This window comes from Cucumis melo, unplaced genomic scaffold, assembly GCF_025177605.1.
Source record: "Cucumis melo cultivar AY unplaced genomic scaffold, USDA_Cmelo_AY_1.0 utg000965l, whole genome shotgun sequence".
NCBI classification, from domain to species: domain Eukaryota; kingdom Viridiplantae; phylum Streptophyta; class Magnoliopsida; order Cucurbitales; family Cucurbitaceae; genus Cucumis; species Cucumis melo.
Window position 1 is genome coordinate 17,501 of NW_026124323.1, and position 8,469 is coordinate 25,969.

Genomic DNA, 8,469 nt, shown 5'->3' on the forward strand with positions numbered 1-8,469 from the left:
AGCGTAATATGGAGGTACTTATGGCGGAACGGGCCGATCTGGTCTTTCACAATAAAGTGATAGATGGAACTGCCATTAAACGACTTATTAGCAGATTAATAGATCACTTCGGAATGGCATATACATCACACATCCTGGATCAACTAAAGACTCTGGGGTTCCAGCAGGCCACTGCTACATCCATTTCATTAGGAATTGATGATCTTTTAACAATCCCTTCTAAGGGATGGCTAGTCCAAGATGCTGAACAACAAAGTTTGATTTTGGAAAAACACCATCATTATGGAAACGTACACGCAGTAGAAAAATTACGCCAGTCCATTGAGATATGGTATGCTACAAGTGAATATTTGCGACAAGAAATGAATCCTAATTTTAGGATGACTGACCCTTTTAATCCAGTCCATATAATGTCTTTTTCGGGAGCTCGAGGAAATGCATCTCAAGTACACCAATTAGTAGGTATGAGAGGATTAATGTCAGATCCACAAGGACAAATGATTGATTTACCCATTCAAAGCAATTTACGTGAGGGGCTGTCCTTAACGGAATATATAATTTCTTGCTACGGAGCGCGGAAAGGAGTTGTGGATACTGCTGTACGAACATCGGATGCTGGATATCTTACACGTAGACTTGTTGAAGTAGTTCAACACATTGTTGTACGTAGAACCGATTGTGGAACCATCCGAGGGATTTTAGTGAGTCCTGGAAATAGGATGATTCCGGAAAGAATTTTTATCCAAACATTAATTGGTCGTGTATTAGCGGACGATATATATATGGGCCCGCGATGCATTGGTGTTCGAAATCAAGATATTGGTATTGGACTTATTAATCGATTCATAACCTTTCAAACCCAACCAATATCTATTCGGACTCCCTTTACTTGTAGGAGTACATCTTGGATCTGCCGATTATGTTATGGACGAAGTCCTACTCACGGGGACCTGGTAGAATTGGGAGAAGCCGTAGGTATTATTGCGGGTCAATCTATTGGAGAACCGGGTACTCAACTAACATTAAGAACTTTTCATACCGGCGGAGTATTCACAGGGGGGACTGCAGAACATATACGAGCTTCTTCTAATGGCAAAATCAAATTCAATGAGAATTTGGTTCATCCCACACGTACACGCCATGGGCATCCTGCTTTTTTATGTTATATAGACTTGTATGTAACTATTGAGAGTGAGGATATTATACATAACGTCACTATTCCACCAAAAAGTTTACTTTTAGTTCAAAATGATCAATATGTAGAATCAGAACAAGTGATTGCTGAGATTCGCGCGGGAACATACACTCTTAATTTAAAAGAGAGAGTTCGAAAACATATTTATTCTGACTCAGAGGGAGAAATGCATTGGAGTACCGACGTGTACCATGCACCCGAATTTACATATAGTAATGTCCATCTCTTACCAAAAACAAGTCATTTATGGATATTATCAGGAGGTTCGTGCGGATGCAGTGTAGTCCCTTTTTCACTCTACAAGGATCAAGATCAAATTAACGTTCATTCTCTTTGTGTCGAAAGAAGATATATTTCTAGCCTTTCAGTAAATAATGATAAAGTGGGACAAAAATTTTATGGTCCGGATCTCTCTGGTAAAAACGAAAGCGGAATTCCTGATTATTCAGAACTTAATCCAATCCTATGTACGGGTCAATCTAATCTCACATATCCTGCTATTTTCCACGGTAATTCTGATTTATTGGCAAAGAGGCGAAGAAATGGATTCATCATTCAATTTGAATCACTTCAAGAACGAGAAAAAGAACTACGACCCCCTTCCGGTATTTCGATTGAAATACCCATAAATGGTCTTTTTCGTAGAAATAGTATTCTTGCTTTTTTCGATGATCCTCAATACAGAAGAAATAGTTCAGGAATTACTAAATATGGGACTATAGGGGTGCATTCAATCCTCAAAAAAGAGGATTTGATTGAGTATCGAGGAGTCAAAGACTTTAAGCCAAAATACCAAATGCAAATGAAAGTGGATCGATTTTTTTTCATTCCCGAGGAAGTGCATATTTTACCAGAATCTTCTTCCATAATGGTACGGAACAATAGTATCATTGGAGTAGCTACACGACTAACTTTAAGTATAAGAAGCCGAGTAGGTGGATTGGTCCGAGTGGAGAAAAAAAAAAAAAGGATTGAACTCAAAATATTTTCTGGAGATATACATTTTCCTGGAGAGATGGATAAGATATCCCGACACAATGGCATCTTGATACCACCAGAAAGAGTAAAAAAAAATTCTAAGAAATCAAAAAAATCGAAAAATTGGATTTATGTCCAGTGGATCACACCTACCAAGAAAAAGTATTTTGTTTTTGTTCGACCTGTAATCATATATGAACTAGCCGACGGTATCAATTTAGTAAAACTTTTCCCACAGGATCTATTGCAAGAAAGGGATAATCTGGAGCTTAGAGTTGTCAATTATATACTTTATGGAAATGGAAAACCAATTCGGGGAATTTCTGGCACAAGCATTCAATTAGTTCGGACTTGTTTATTGTTGAATTGGGACCGAGACAAAAAAAGCTCTTCTATCGAAGACGCGCGCGCTTCCTTTGTTGAAGTAAGTACAAATGGTCTGGTTCGAAATTTCCTACGAATAGACTTAGGGAAATCCGATACTGCGTATATGAGAAAAAGGAAAGATCCGTCAGGTTCAGGATTGATCTTTAATAATGAGTCAGATCGCACGAATATCAATCCATTTTTTTCTATTTATTCCAAGACAAGGGTTCCACAATCTCCGAGTCAAAATCAAGGAACTATTCGTACGTTGTTCAATAGAAATAAGGAACGCCAATCTTTGATAATTTTGTCAGCATCGAATTGTTTGCAAATGGATCTATTCAACGATGTAAAAGATTATAATGTCATAAAAGAATCAAGTAAAAAGGATCCTCTAATTTCAATTAGGAATTCGTTAGGACCTTTAGGGGCGGCCCCTCAAATTGTGAATTTTTATTCATTTTATGACTTAATAACTCATAATCCGATCTCCCTAACTAAATATTTGCAACTTGACAATTTAAAACAGACTTTTCAAGTACTTAAATATTATTTAATGGATGAAAACGGGGGGATTTTCAATTCCGATCCATGCAGTAACATCGTTTTCAATACATTTAATTTGAATTGGCATTTTCTGCATCATAATTATCACAATAATTATTGTGAAGAAACACCTACAAGAACAAGAATTAGTCTTGGACATTTTTTTTTTGAAAATGTATGTATAGCCAAAAATAGACCACACCTAAAATCGGGTCAAATTATAATTGTTGAAGTTGATTCTGTAGTAATAAGATTAGCTAAGCCTTATTTGGCCACTTCAGGAGCAACTGTTCATCGCCATTATGGCGAAATGCTTTACGAAGGAGATACTTTAGTTACATTTATATATGAAAAATCACGATCTGGTGATATAACGCAGGGTCTTCCAAAAGTCGAACAAGTATTAGAAGTGCGTTCGATTGATTCAATATCGATGAGCCTAGAAAAGAGAATTGAGGGTTGGAACGAGCGTATAACAAGAATTCTTGGAATTCCTTGGGGATTTTTGATTGGTTCTGAACTAACGATAGTGCAAAGTCGTATCTCTTTGGTTAATAAGATCCAAAAGGTTTATCGATCCCAGGGGGTGGAGATCCATAATAGACATATCGAAATTATTGTACGTCAAATAACATCAAAAGTCTTGGTTTCAGAAGATGGAATGTCTAATGTTTTTTCACCTGGAGAACTCATTGGGTTGTTACGAGCGGAACGAACAGGGCGTGCTTTGGAAGAAGCGATCTGTTACCGAGCCGTATTATTGGGAATAACGAAAGCATCTCTAAATACTCAAAGTTTCATATCGGAAGCAAGTTTTCAAGAAACTGCTCGAGTTTTAGCAAAAGCCGCCCTCCGAGGTCGTATCGATTGGTTGAGAGGTTTGAAAGAGAACGTTGTTCTAGGAGGAATGATACCAGTTGGTACCGGATTCAGAGAATTAGCGCACCGTTCGAGGCAACATAACAATATTCCTTTAGAACCCCCCCCAAAAAAAATTTTCGAGGGGGAAATGAGAGATATTTTGTTCCACCACAAAGAATTATTTGATTTTTTCATTTCAACGAATTTACATGATACATCAGAACAAGCATTTCTAGGATTTAATGATTCATAAAAGTGGAGTCATCCTGTTAACTAGCCGCGTTAATTTGGTAATAAGATAATAACGAATAGAAAAAAATTAATGGCTTGGATTGTGTATCAACAGTCAATCCCCGGTCGAGGTAGAGGATAAGGTTCCATGGGAACAATTATTTATTTCTATTTCAGCTCGTCTCTTTTTTTAAGAAAAAAAAGCGAGGAAGTGGGGGGAGAAATGACAAGAAGATATTGGAACATCCATTTGGGAGAGATGATGGAGGCAGGAGTTCATTTTGGTCATGGTACTAGGAAATGGAATCCTAGAATGGCACCTTATATCTCTGCAAAACGTAAAGGTATTCATATTATAAATCTTACTCAAACTGCTCGTTTTTTATCAGAAGCTTGTGATTTAGTTTTTGATGCAGCAACTAGGGGCAAACAATTCTTAATTGTTGGTACCAAAAATAAAGCAGCGGATTCAGTAGCCCGGGCTGCAACAAGGACTCGGTGTCATTATGTTAATAAAAAATGGCTCGGGGGGATGTTAACAAATTGGTCTACTACAGAAACGAGACTTCATAAGTTCAGGGACTTGAGAACGGAACAAAAGACGGGGGGACTCAACCGTCTTCCGAAAAGGGATGCCGCTATGTTGAAGAGACAATTATCTCACTTGCAAACATATCTGGGCGGGATTAAATATATGACGGGGTTACCCGATATTGTAATAATCGTTGATCAACAAGAAGAATATCGGGCTCTTCAAGAATGTATCACGTTGGGAATTCCAACTATTTGTTTAATTGATACAAATTGTGACCCCGATCTCGCAGATATTTCGATTCCAGCGAATGATGATGCTATAGCTTCAATCCGATTAATTCTTAACAAATTAGTATTTGCAATTTCGGAGGGTCGTTCTAGCTCTATACGAAATTCTTGATTAATAATAAGATAAATCAATTTTGGGGGGAACTCCATAGATTTCGGGAATTGGTTACTATTCCCGAATCGCACAAAAGAGATAAAAAAAACTAGGGATATTGTAATGTAATAAATTGGTATCAAAAATAGACAACTCAAGGCAAGTAAAAAAAAAGACAGTCGAATCAAAATAATTTGTTTTACAGTTCTATTTCTTTCAGAGGGCAATATGAATATTCTATTATGTTCTATCAACACACAAAAAGGGTTATACGATATATCTGGTGTGGAAGTCGGCCAACACTTGTATTGGCAAATAGGAGGTTTCCAAGTCCATGCCCAAGTACTTATTACTTCTTGGGTTGTAATTGCTATCTTATTAGGTTCAGCCATTATAGCTGTTCGTAATCCACAAACCATTCCTACTGACGGTCAGAATTTCTTCGAATATGTCCTTGAATTCATTCGAGACGTGAGCAAAACTCAGATTGGCGAAGAATATGGTCCATGGGTTCCCTTTATTGGAACTATGTTTCTATTTATTTTTGTTTCGAATTGGTCAGGAGCTCTTTTACCTTGGAAAATCATACAGTTACCTCACGGAGAGTTAGCCGCACCCACAAATGATATAAATACTACTGTTGCTTTAGCTTTACTCACATCAGTAGCATATTTTTATGCGGGTCTTAGCAAAAAAGGATTAAGTTATTTCGGTAAATACATTCAACCAACTCCAATCCTTTTACCCATTAACATCTTAGAAGATTTCACAAAACCCTTATCACTTAGTTTTCGACTTTTCGGAAATATATTAGCTGATGAATTAGTAGTTGTTGTTCTTGTTTCTTTAGTACCTTTAGTAGTTCCTATACCTGTTATGTTCCTTGGATTATTTACAAGTGGTATTCAAGCTCTTATTTTTGCAACTTTAGCTGCAGCTTATATAGGCGAATCCATGGAGGGTCATCATTGATTAGTTTTCTAAATACTCTTTTTTTTAGCTTAGACCAAGGCAATGTATACATGGCTCAAGATAATCTACTTAGGGAACATAAATATACAAATAATCAAAAAATAAGGAAGGTATATACTATCTAGGGAGTAAGACTAGAAAGATTACGATATTCGGGAATTAAAAAAAAAGGAAAGAGATCTAAAAGATCTTTTTCCTCTCAACGATTGAACAAAAAAAAATTACATGAACTTAGATTAATAAAATATTGATATTTCTATGCAAGGATTTGGACTAATGAATTCGTTCATTTAGATTGATTGTCTCCATGTGGGATAATTCTAAAAAGAAAGGGTTTCCAAAAAACGAGAAAAAAGGATTGGGTAGGGTAGAGTAGAGGAGAGTGGAGTCAACTAGATGTATTGAATCGAATTGCTATAAGACAACCCTTGTGGATATTTCGAAGAATGATTCTCAAATTCGATGGAATCCAAGATATGAATAATTGGTTTACGTTAGGTAAGAAACACATGTATATGTTATATTAGATATTAACTAGTTATATAGGAACTAAAGATATATCTAATCCGCCCTACTACTGTGAATTTAGATAGGGCTTACAATGGAAGTCCTTCTGTTTCGGCTGTAATGTAATTTTGAATTCAATATTGAATGAATAGAGAGATTAAATCAAGAAAAACAATGAAGAATTCAAAGAATGCTTTAAAAGAAATGGAAGAACAAAAGTCGTATGGATTCACAAAAACTACGTGGATGGATAGGAACTAAAAAAGAGAGATTGAAGTAGTTTGGACGATTCAATAATATTATTACTTCAATTCGTAATTTTTAGTTGGATAAATCTTAGTGATGGAATAATAAGTTATAATTCATTGGTTGATTGTATCATTAACCATTTCTTTCTTTTGGTGTGAGGAACTTATCATGAATCCACTGATTTCTGCCGCTTCCGTTATTGCTGCTGGGTTGGCCGTCGGGCTTGCTTCTATTGGACCTGGGATTGGTCAAGGTACTGCTGCGGGCCAAGCTGTAGAAGGGATCGCGAGACAACCCGAGGCGGAGGGAAAAATCCGAGGTACTTTATTGCTTAGTCTGGCTTTTATGGAAGCTTTAACAATTTATGGACTAGTTGTAGCATTAGCACTTTTATTTGCGAATCCTTTTGTTTAATCCTAAAAAAATTACGTATTTTTTTTCGTATTTTATTTACTTGGACTTGCTGCTCTTGCTTTTTCGAATTATACGAAGCTTTCACTCCTACAATTACTTATTCGTTGGGACAATAACCTATGGGAAGGATTGATTTGAGGATGAGGCATTAGCATACTGACTCGCCTTCTTCCTTCCCTTTCTTAGTCCAATCTCGAATGGAACTTTTTTTTTAGGATTCTTACAACATATTTTTTACTCTATTTCGAATAGAAATAGGAAATTAATAAAATAAAAAAAAATAGAAAGAAATAGATAATTAGTTTTATCTATAAAAGGAGATCATATGAAAAATGTAACCGATTCTTTCATTTCTTTGGGTTACTGGCCATCCGCCGAGAGTTTCGGATTTAATACCGATATTTTAGCAACAAATCCAATAAATCTAAGCGTAGTGCTTGGTGTATTGATTTTTTTTGGAAAGGGAGTGTGTGCGAGTTGTTTATTTCAAGAATAAGTTGGATACAACCAACTGTACTTTTCTAGTTATAACTACGAAAAGGTGCATGATCCCGCGAATTACTTCTGACAAAATGAAGAAATCATATTGAAGAACCATAGCATTTCGTGATTCATTGGTAAATCAACTTTGATTCTCTATCAACCAATAATGTGGGACTATTAACATGGTTAAAACGTTTGAAGTCCAGACGTAGCATGGTACTCTTTCTACTACTATGTTAATACATAGTTAATACATAAATCGTTTCAAATAGTTGGGCTTTTTTTTCGATATAGAACACTCATGTCGATAAAATGATTTGAACCCCCCCTTTTTTATTATTTTCTATTTTAATAGAATATTAGAATTTTTTTGTAAAAAACTAAAAAAATGAGGATTTCACCCTCATTTTTTCTTTTTTATCCAATGCTGAATCGATGACCTATGTTATGTATAAAGTAAGAAAATTTTTTTGGATTTCAAGAAAAAAAAAGAAACAACTTTGCTGACAATTGTTTGTTTGGTCAGAAGAGTCCTCCGAATATTCGGGTCTTGGATTAATGATCCATATTTTTTTCTTTTTCTTTGTGGAATATGAATAGAGAAAAGAGGATAGGCTCATTACATTCAAAAAGATATATGGGAATTTCTCAGAAATAATTGCAATAATTGAGCGTGAGAGCCAAATGAATCGAAAGATTCATGTTTGGTTCGGGAAGGGATCGTCGAAGTTTTGAAATGAATGGAAAGACA